Source organism: Mustela nigripes, chromosome 4 (assembly GCF_022355385.1).
Source record: "Mustela nigripes isolate SB6536 chromosome 4, MUSNIG.SB6536, whole genome shotgun sequence".
Classification (NCBI taxonomy): Eukaryota; Metazoa; Chordata; class Mammalia; order Carnivora; family Mustelidae; genus Mustela; species Mustela nigripes.
The window spans coordinates 131,348,293-131,360,265 of record NC_081560.1 but is presented as its reverse complement, the minus strand read 5'-3'; the positions used below and the strand labels follow the sequence as shown (position 1 = coordinate 131,360,265).

Below are 11,973 nucleotides of genomic sequence, written 5' to 3'. Positions count from 1 at the left end.
GATGGTTAAATTTTTATATACCTAGATCTGGGCTGCAAGACCCACAACAGACCATCAAAGTCTTTGATCTGAGTCAGTTGATAGACTAAGGGTCCCTTAAATGACAGGTAGTTTCAGGAAGAATCTCGGAATATCAATGACATACTCAAAATGTGGACATATGCTGGATCTTTGTTCTGTATGTCCCAAAGTGATCTGCAATTATTTAACAAGATTCCTTTGCACTCAGAAAATGGAAATATCCAGATGGAGATATTTCAGAGATTGTTAAATATGGCCCAATGCTAACTCACTAACACAGGTTAAAACTTCTATGGATCAGCTGAATAATGGAAATTTGGTTTGTGAACCTCTCTGATGGTCCTACGGGAACCCCATTTATTTCCTACTTTTTTTTTTTTTCAGTTTGAGTTTCTTTTTAATTCCTGAAACATAGTTGAATTCTATTTCTCTTGCAGGTAATTTTGGCCATATGACTGAGCTCCGGCCAAGAAAATATGGGTATTTTATTTCAAGTTCTGAGCCATAAAAACCACTGGCACAATCCTCTTTTTACTTTCTTTCCCCAAATCAAGCTAAATCAAAAGAGAGAGTTAGTCACAGGAGGAAAAAGTCCAGGTTCCAAGGTGTGTTGGAAAGAAGCTTTCTGACTGCTAACACTCACCCTCTACTGGGGCATGAGTAAGAATAAACATTGGGTAAGGCTGTAAGATTTGTAATTTGTCTATCATAGCTGCTAGCATTACTTCATTGGTTATTTAACCGTTGCAATACAAATGCCTGTCTGAAAGTCCTCGGATCTTTCTTTTTCCCTATCAAAAATAATGCCAAAGCAATACCGCAATCATGTAGAAGACACATATTAGTGTCACCATTTTACTTCAAAATTCAAGGATTATGATCTTTATTTCTTAACTTTGTATTTTGACCAATCCATATCTTGGGTACTAAGGGTGGATGACCAGAAATTTAAGTAGGTACAACTGTTATTCTAGATCACATATATTAGCTGTGATTAGAACCCAGATACTTTGACTCCATAGCTCCAGTGCTAGTCATTTAATAGCCTTCTGTTAGGCTTCCCCATAACTGATATGTTGAAATCTTTTTTTTTTTAAGATTTTATTTATTTATTTGACAGAGAGAGATCACAAGTAGATTGAGAGGCAGGCAGAGAGAGAGAGAGGGAAGCAGGCTCCCTGCTGAGCAGAGAGCCCGATGCGGGACTTGATCCCAGGACCCTGAGATCATGAGCCGAAGGCAGCGGCTCAACCACTGAGCCACCCAGGCGCCCTGATATGTTGAAATCTTAACCCCTATGTGATGTCAATAGGAGGTAGAACATTTGGAAGGTTAGTAAGTCATGAGATTGTTCACTTCATGAATGGAATTAGCACCCTTATAAGAGACCCCAGAGAGACATCTCTTACCCTCTCTCTTTCTGTCATGTAAGGACACAATGAGAAAATATCCATCTGTTACCAGATGTAGGTTTTCACCAGAACCCAACCATGACACCACCCTGTTCTTAGACTTGCAGCCTTTAGAACTGTGAGAAAGAAACCTGTTACTTATAAGCCCCCGGCCTGTGGTATTTGGTTGTAGCAACCTGAACTAAAAACACCTTCAGAGCAAGAGGATTATTATTAAATTCTGAAGAAAAAAGAGTTGCAGGGATCAAGATGTGAAAAATCATATTATCTTCCATTAAAAGCTTTCTGTAAAAGAGTATAATAAGATGTAATGATGATGTTATTTTGTACCATGTTTGAAAATGTAACAAGTGCCCCCATCTGTATTGTCTACCAAGAAGTAGACCTAAGATTAGAGACCAAGGATACAAATTGACATAGAAATTGTAGGAGTGACTTGAGTGTGAAACATGGACCCAAATAACTTTTTCAACATTTAAAAAATGTGTTCCAAAGAGTTTTCTTTCAAGCTAATTTTCTGGGTACACAATAGATACTGTATTATGCTACTTTTTATCTCAGATATCTTTAATTAACTAAAGATGATATTCATATCTGAAATGAGTAGAGTTCTCCAAATAAATGTAGAAACATGGTCCAGTATTCTATTATCTAAATAATAACAATCACTAATAAGAAATGCATGAATTTGATTCCCTATGGCTAATTTCCTGGAGCATTTTTAAAACCTCATACTGACTGAGGACAAAGATATACTTCAAATATAAGGCATACTTGTGTAATACAGCCTCTACCAGAACATACCGTCTCTGATGTAGTTCAATAAACTAATATATGTACTTTAAAGAAGTAAGTAGTAAACTTGATGTAAAGTGGAATTTCTCAGGACATTATAATGTCTAAATAGATATTTTGTATCTACACATGTATCTATACTTTGTTCCTAAAATTCCACCAAGTTTTTTACTAATGCATTTTAATTTTCTAAAATACCTGGAATACCAGGTATGTCTTATCTCATCTTCTAGTCCCTAAATTGGATGAAATTAATACAGTAACCCCACAATGCCTAATACTTTCCTCCATTTTGAATATACTCCAAAAATATGTTTTCCCATGTCATCTTTATCATGTGGTTGCTTTCATAACTGCATGGACACTGTCAAATCTTTGCAACAAGAATCCTGCAGCCCCGTTAGATTCTGTCGAGAAGATCCTTCCTCCTTCCTCAGTTTGCTTCCTGCATCGTGATGATCCAGAAATAAGAGCAGAAACTTGCTGGGTGATTTCCTAACTTACTGATGGTCCAAATGAACAGACTGAAATGGTTATGAAAACGAAGTTGAGTCCCAACTTGTGAAGCTTCAAGGGGCTGCTGAATTACCCATTGTGACTTCTGCACTAAGAGCCATAGGAAATACTGTCACTGGGATAGAGGAGCAGACTTAGTTTGCAACAGATGCTGGAGCACTAGCTGCTTTTCCCAGCCTGCCAACAAACTCCAAAGCTAATATTCAGAAGGAAGCTATGTGGATCACATCAACCATCACATCTGGTCTCTGGGACCAGATACAGCAAGTTGTAAATCATGGATTAGTCCCATTCCTCCTTGGTTTTTTGTCTCAGGCAGACTTTAAGACACAAAAAGAAGCTGTCTGGGCTGTGTCCAACTATACAGGGGGCAGAATAATTGGACAGACTGTATACTTTGTTCATTGTGGCATAATAGATTCATCGGTGAACCTCTTCACTGTGACAGATCTCAGAATTATTCTGGTTATTCTGGATGCCATTTCCAACATTTCAAGCTGCTGAGAAACTGGGCAAAACTGAGAAATGTCGTATAATGATTAAAGAAGAATGTGGAGGTTTGAACAAAAGTGAAGCTCTACAAAACCATGAACATGAATCTGTGTGCAAAGTTTCATTACACTGGATTGAGAAGTATTTTTCTGTAGAGGAAGAGGAAGATCGAAATGTTGTGCCACAAATGACCCCTGAAGACTATCCATTCCAAGTCGGGGATGTTACTCCTGGGAGCTTTAAACTTCTACATTGTACAGCTGAGGCATCAAGTTGTTTGTTGTGTACTTTTTTGGCATAAGCTTGTCTTACTGTCTCTCTATTAAGAACTATTTTTAAGTGTATTTTGTAAATGTCACATGTTTTACAAAGAAACTATACTTGAACAGTTCTAAACTGTACATACGGATGTATAAAGCTTCTCGGCTCAGTGGGTTTCTTATTTCTATGCGAAATCTCATATCTTACAATGTCCTATAAATAAAGATGAAATTCCACCCTTTTCTTCCCTGAAAGAAAAAAATAAGAAATTGTGACCAAGATCACAATACTAATAAACAATGATTCCAAGACCAAAACCTTCCCTACTCTTGGTTTCTAGGATTCTGGTCTCTTGATAATTTCTCCACATGTGAAGTGTGTAGCCCCAACTCTTCTGTGAAGTCCTTGAAAGTCATGGCCGTGTTTCATTCTGCTTTGTATCTTGTATAGTTCCTATTCCATAGTTGACATTCACAAATGCTTTTAATTTTAGTCATCAGGTGTGAGAGGCCCTAATTCTAAAAGGAATTAATGTCTTACAGAAGTTACTTTATGACCAGTTGGATGTACTTCTTTCCAACTAAAAGTAAATAAACAACAAGAACTGAGTCTCAGCAATATTGTTTTAATATTTAGAATTGAACGAATACAATGGCTTGTGATCCAAAATCAAAATTCTTTTGTGGTTGTTATTGTTATTGCCACTGTTTATTGTTGTGAAAAGAAATCTTACCTCCTAGAAGCTACACAGCTATACTTCTGTGTTTTTTTAACTAAAATATAAACAGCCTAGGGGCGCCTGGATGGCTCAGTAAGTTAAACCTCTACCTCTGGCTCGGGTCAGGATCTCAGGGTCCTGGGATTGAGTCCAGCATCAGGCGTCTTACTCAGTGGGGAGCCTGCTTCTCCCTCTACCTGCCACTCCCACGTGTGTGCTCTCTCTCTCTCTCCCCCTATCAAACACATAAATAAAATCTTTAAAAAAAGAAAATAAAATATAAACAGCCTAATTAACAAAGTGCATGAAAATAATCAAATGGATATAACTGTTGCTGATTTGAAAATTCTTTCTTTTTCTTTAGTCTTAGTTCCTTAATCCCATGTGCTGGGGCTTGCTTTTTCACATCTCTTGAAAGTGGTCTTCATAATTATGTTTCATTCAAAAGCTAAACAAACAAACAAACAAACAAAAACAAAACAAAACAAAAAACCTATCTCTCAAGTAAGTAGTGGATTACATGTTAATCTTTAGGCATACAACTGTTAGCATATTGTCACTATAAAATGCTATATTATCTTTGCAAAATACCTTATAATTTTGTTTATGCCTAGAAAGCAGAAAGGCAATCAGAATTCCTTCAATTTACCTCCTGCCTTCATTGGGAGGCAAAGTTAATACATGTGGCTCTAACAATTGATCTGTCTTCTAAAGCCCTTGCTTCACATTTGAATCACCTAAAAAGCTTTACCAAAATACTGTTAAGTAGATCTCATCCTAGTCAAATTAAATCAGAATCTCTTAGCATGTGGCCTCAACAACAGTATTTTTTTTTTTAATTCCCTAAGTGGTTATAATGTGTAATCAAGGCTAAGAACCACTGCTTTAGAGGCAAATAATCATCACAGTCTGAGACTAGAAGGCAATTCTGAACAATGTTCACCAAAGCCTAACTGTGCACATGAGAATCGCCTCTGGAGCTTTTGAAAGTTACAAAATCCTCAGGTCCCCTGAGTCAGAACTTCCAGTGGTAGGGTCCCAAATGCGTCTTACCCATGATGGGGTCCGAGGACCATTGCTTTGGAGATTTTCTAAATCTCACTTTCTAAGGCATGGGAGAACCTGATGGATCATTTAAATCCAAGTAACATCCTCTTTGCAGCTACCCATGAAAATTTCTTCATGGCCCTTTCCTACAGGATACAGTGTTTCTTTTAAGAACTAGAGTGTGTCATCATAAAATGTGTCGGCTTCTAGGAGTTGGAACACCTGAGTTCAAGGTCTTGCTGCACTACTCAGTGGTTGTGTAAACACAAACGAATTACTTCCTCTTTCCCATTTCATATTTAATCTTAAGTCACAGGACTGTAACGATCAGAGAAGTGAATATAATAATTCCCAAACCTGACTGATCATCAAAATCTTCTGGAGAATGTGTGAAAAAAATTATATAGTTTCCTTGGTCCAGTTCTGGAGATTTTGTCCCTCTACATGTGGAGTGTGGTTGGACATTAAGTAACTTCTCTCTTGAAGATTTGCAGGTGAGTTTGAAACCTGGCCAGTTGTGCTATGAGAGTGTGAGGCCCCCTGTCAGCGTCCAGGATGTACATATTCATTCCGCAGCCCTGCCCATGACCCCTCAGGCATTCTTCAGTAACAGGGATCACTCACTTCCCAGCAGATGCTATTTCTAGAAGAGCAGCACTCCAGTGTTTTGATGTAAGAGATGGGAAGATTTATAGGACAGTCACTGCCTTATGTGTATCTAGAACTAAAGAGCGGCCTAGAGTCTTTGTTCACTTATTAGGTTGTCTTTTGCCTTTTTCCCACACTTAAAAAAAGACAATACAGAAGAAAGGAAAAAGCCTACAGTTTGAAATCTGATCTCCATTTTAGCAGAGGTCTGCTTTTTTTTTTTTTTTTTTAAGATTTGTTTGTTAGAAAGGGAAGAGAGCACATAAGGGGAGGGGCAGAGGGAGAGGGAGAAGCAGACTCTGTACTAAGCAGGAAGCCTGATGTGGGGCTGGATCCCAGGACCCTGGGATCATGACCTGAGCCAAAGGCAGACGCTTAACTGACTGAGCCACCCACCCACCCCAGAGGTCTGCTTTTTGTGTGTGTGACCCTGGCCTCTCTAGTTTGACTTCTATGGGTCTCAGTTTCCTCTTCTGTCAAATGCAGATAATATCCCTGCCTTATCTGCCTTACTGGAGCTCAGTGGGAAATAAATAGAATAATACATGTTAGCATTTCTGCATAAACATATTTTACATGAGATTTCTCTAATGGATTGTGAGCTCCTAGAACTTTTTCTTTGACTCTCATTCATTCACTTATTCACTTATCCATTTGCTTATTTGTTCACTTAAATATTTACTAACACATGCCAAGAATTATGCCAGGACAAAGGGATGTGAGAACACACGGGGTAGATAAGAACCAGATATGGTTGATATTCTTATGAGGCTTAGTGTCATGTTATGAGCTGTAGCTAATTACACAAATAATTACTAAATTATAGTCCAAATAAGCACTATTAGGGAAAAGTCAGACTAAGGAGAATGTATAAAGAGGAGGCTACCCCATTGTTTCCCCATTACCTATGAGCAGTGATATTTATGAATTATGAGTAGAACAGGAAAGCAGTGACAATTCTGGCAGAGGCAAATGTGAGCCTGTGCAAATGTCCTGAGGAAGGAAAGTGGTTAGTAGCATATGAGTAACTAAATGAGTAATTAAAGATTGCAATGAGCTAGTGATATGGGATCAATGAAAGTGAAACTACGTGGTACCCATGGGCCAGGGATGTTTAGGTCATATCTAGCCTCCAGTTTTATTAATCTTTAACAGCAATAGACACTTTCAATGAGCAAGATTGAACAGGGGATGAAAGAATTAGATAAGCACTTTAAATATATCCCTCCAGTTGCTTTATGAAATCATGTCCTGGAGCCCTTGAATATTTGGGGACCACGTAGAAAAAAGGGGAAATTTTAGAGAATTCTACCTTATATGAGTCGGAATAGCAACAAGAAACTGGATGGACTCAGAGATGTAGTCAGGCAGGGGATGTTTCTTCTTCTTTTTGAAGTCTTATGTCTTAGTAGAGTCCCTGGCACACAGTCATCATTAGCATGTCCCTCTGGGTTTGGCAGGGGTAAGGGCATTGTAATTTTTGTTTTTTGGTGGTAAGAACACTTAACATGAGATTTACCCTCAAAAATTGTTAATTATACAATACTTAATTGTTAACTATAAGTACTATGTTGTATAGTTCTAGAATCTATTCATCTTGCATAACTGAAATTTTTTTAACCCACTGAGCCACCCAGGTGCCCCTGAAATTTTTTTAAAACCTAGTTATGATGTCCTTATTACCTGAACCTTCTCTACAAACACACTCTGATGTATAACTCTCTATCCTTCTTGATTGTCAAGGTTTCTGTACCCCTCGAGTTTCTACATACATTTAAGACCCCTCTGGGTTTATATTACTTTACCTTAATACCTTGTATTTATGGACCATGAAATTGGCAATAAATCTTTACAGTGGTTTGACTGGTGCAGAGCCCAGTGACTAATGTGTCCACAGGGCACCAGTTTGTTCAACAAAGGCCCACATCCCAGGAAACCCCACAGTCCTGGGAAAACCCAGATGGTTGGACAACTAATGGAAGGCTGTGCTTTAAAATAAGTCTTCTGAATCTACATCCTTTTCTATTATGATCCACTCTTGAAGGGACATGAATGTAACCTGTTACAGAGGTTAGCTTTAGTAAAACACTTTGTAAGGCACTTTCACATGTACAATTTCATTTGCTTCTTAAAATCCCTTTGTGAGGCAAGATTTAGTACTCAAGTTTTGAGGGTGAGAAAAATAAGAATCAGAGTTGTTCAGGGATTTGCTTATGTTCACTTGACTTTAAGAAAGTGAAAACTACATAGTTTCATATTCCTTCATCTATTTAAATATAGTATAACACAGTGGGCAGAAAATACATTCAGATATCAATCTGTGTCTTATTTTCCTTCCATTTCCTCCCAAAAGATAGGCAGCCCTTATCCACAAGGACATTTTAGGAGCCAAAGCAGAAGCTGTTTGAATAAGCTCTCTGTTGTGAAAGTCCACATTCATTTATTCATCGATTTGCTCCTTTCACAAATGCTTTTTGAATATTTGTATGAGAAGGCCTGATGTAGAGTGCAATGGAGGGAGCTGGGGAGAAAAAAAAAAGATAAGTAAACCAATACTGAAAAGAATGTAAGATAATCCTGAATGCTGTGCAGAGAGTTAAAATAAAGAGAGTCTGGGGGCCCTGAGTGACACAATCAGATAAGCATCTGACTCTTGGTTTCCACTTAGGCCATGATCTCATGGACATGAGATTGAGTCCCACGTCGGGCTCCATGTTGTGTGTGGTGTCTGCTCGAGATTCTTTCCCTCCCTCCTGCTGGTGCTTTCTTTCTCTATATATATAATAAATAAATAAATCTTTAAACAAAAGTAAAGTCACTAACCAAAGACCATGAGGCTATGTTAGTTTAGGTGATTGGAGAACAGTTTTGGAGACGATAACATTCAAACTGGTATTTTAATAACAGGATGGAGGCAGCTTACACACAAAGAGAAGGGGAACAGCTTTCCTGGAGAAGGGAACCATTCCTGGGCCAGGAATGAACTACTGTGTTTGAGGAACAGAAGTTCAGTACCTCTGAAGCATAATGGATAAGAGTTAGAGTGACTTAAGGATGAAGACAGAACAGGGGATAAGAACAAGGTCGCGGAGGGTCAAGTAAGCCAGGGTAACATATTTAAGACTTTCTTCTACGTATGATAGGCCTGAAAGATTTTAAGCAAAGGAGAGATATAGTCTGATTTATGCCACTTTTGAAACAGTGTAAAGGGCCAGTCAGGGACAAGAAAATAATTAGAGTAATCTAGTAAGGAGGTGGGAGAAATGGATACATTAGGGGTTTTTTTGTTTTTTTGTTTTTTGTTTTAAGATTTTATTTATTTATTTAACAGAGAGAGATCAAAAGTAGGCAGAAGTAGGCAGAGAGGAGGGGGAAGCAGGCTCCCTGCTGAGCAGAGAGCCTGATGTGGGGCTCGATCCCAGGACCCTGAGATCATGACCTGAGCCGAAGGCAAAGGCTTTAACCCACAGAGCCACCCAGGTGCCCTGATACAGTAGGTTTTAGAGGTAATGTTGACAATATTTGCTGATACACTGGGTAGGATACTTGCTGATACACTGGATATGATTGAGGGTTGAAGAGCCAGTGCAAAAAGAAACATAATTTCCTGGGCTTTATCATGAAAAACTCAAAACTCAGGGTTGCAAGAGGAATGGGGAAGATGACAGTACCTCTAGGAAAAAGAGTTGGGAGAATTAATGAAAAGTTATATTTTGCCCAAGTTATATTTGAGACCTAACAGACATAGAGATGTTATAGGAGCGGTATATAAGAAGTCATTGAAAAGATTTTGCCAGAAACAGAAGAGGTGTATTTGAGGAAAGAGAGGTTGGATTCTCTAGAAAGAGGAGTAGATTACCCCAACCTAGGGAGGGAACATAGTGGGCAGGATTTACAAATAGTAATGACCCAAGACCCAGATCCACACTTTTGCAGCACACTGGCAGGGTGTTTGGAATGTGAAGTAATGGACACTTTTCATATCTAGGAAGACTGAACCTCAGTTACAAGGGTTCTCAGCCCTAGAAAATATCTTCACATTCATTAAGCAAGATGAACACAAAAGAGGTTCTAACCTGAGGCAATCATGTGGACCCAGAGAGAAAGGGCATCTCAGAGATAATTTATGTGGATCAAAGAAAGAATCAAGGGACATTCCCAAATGTTCTGAAAATTAATTAATTAGTTAATGAATTTAAAAAAAATTTGGACTATAGGACGTTATCACCTACTCAGAGCCAGATGAGGTAACAGGCAACCCTTAGGCATCAGCAGGGCCAGTGAGTCCTGAGTAAGACCAGTAAGCCTTGGTATGTCAACGATACCAGAATTAGCAGGAAATAGGCAGGGCCAGGGCATAGTGCCCTTATGAACAAAACCCATCTTCTCTATGAGGAGGTCTCATGAACCACATCTCTATCCTTATCTCATAAAATAAGTTGTAAAGGACAAATCCAGGAGACTGAATAGTTGTTCTTTTTTCTATTATTCTTAGAATACGTGATACCTTAGAGACTATTAACACATCTCAGACACACTGAATTTTAAAGTAAATATAACTAAAATATAATTTCCCTCTAACTGGAAGATGGGAGTCTGGGGAACTACAATTTCTCTGCACATCTGAGGTACAGCATGAGTGAATTTTATGATGCTGCAACATGAATGAAAAATACAGAGTGAAAGGAAAACTGTGAACTACACCGAGAAAGGCATACATTTAAGAAGCAGGTGGAGAAATAATAAAATAACAAATAGAGAGCTAATAGAGCACATTTTTGTCTTCAAAAAAATAAATAAAAATTGTCTTAAGAAGGAAAAAAAATAACTATTTCACCCTATATAACATGCAAACTGAAGCTTCATGAAGAAGATTTCTGATCTTTCCAAGGGTATAAGGACCTGACCAGTGTGTGTTTCTTTATAAAAATCAGTCATTTAGGGTAGAGTATTAAATCCAGTGGACAACAAACTAAAGCCTAAAGAGAAAAAATAATGACCTAAACTAAGAACTCGGTGAGTAACTCCACAGTCCTACTTACAAGACTGTGAATAATTATCACAACCTGGATGGCTGGCATATCCAATTTGACTTTTTAGCCCCCACTTAACTGTAATTCCTAAGATCTCCCATTCTCATCTGAGGGCACACTAGCAAAAAATAAATAAAAATAATAAATTATATATATGAGCAAATTTGAGAAATCCATCTCTGGAGCTTCCTTTGCTCATACAGGAATAACACACAGAGAGGGCACATTATTACACATGGCAACAACTGAAATTTGATAAAATTTTAATCAGCTCTAGTTCTGTTTTAGAACAGCTCCTCAGCAATTGTTTCTCTTTATGAGAATATTAAGTGTTGACAGCTTCAAAAATCCTTTTCTCATGCATCATGTATTTATTTTCATAACTATTTATTAGTTCTATGGAATAGAGACATGATTACATTTTATTATAGATTCAAAGGGAAAAAAAATATTCAACCTCTTTGCTATTATTCCCCCAGGCCTAGAATTTGTATGGGAGCATGGAAACAATAATAGTCCCTATCTAAAATCTCCCTTATTTAAAATTTTTAGTTGGGTTTTTGCTAGTATAAAGACAGGCAGACAAAGTAGGGATCAAAAAAGAACTATGGTCTCTTCAGATAAAAAATCGACTGTGTATTCTTCCTGGAGGTATTCATTCCAGAGTGGCTATTGACAGGTCAGAGTAGCTCTTCAACCAAGAAAGTGTTTGTTCAGCATCTTCTCTCTGTGCCACCATGACATTCAAGGCTCTTAGCAGAAGAAAGGTACTTGTAATCAGATGCCTGCTGGGCCTTTTCTTCCCCTTCCATCCCTCTGTCCTTGCTCGCTTTGTACGCGCATACTCAGATTTTCCCTCCCACCCAAAACCCACACCTGTTATGATCAAGTTAACAATCTTTTCTTTAAGGGTTTTAATTAATATCCGAGAAAACTGTAAAATAGAAAAAAGCTTAGAGAAAATTATGTATAGACCACTCACAGAGATAGAAGTGTCCATGGCATTTCAACACCTCAAAAGATATTCATT

The 11,973-nt window shown here is 38.1% G+C and overlaps 1 pseudogene; it reads left to right on the top strand.

The window, feature by feature from the left end:
• The first annotated feature begins 2,498 nt into the window (after nt 1-2,498).
• LOC132016420 (importin subunit alpha-1-like) lies at nt 2,499-3,537 on the top strand (annotated as a pseudogene).
• Nucleotides 3,538-11,973: the final 8,436 nt, after the last annotated feature.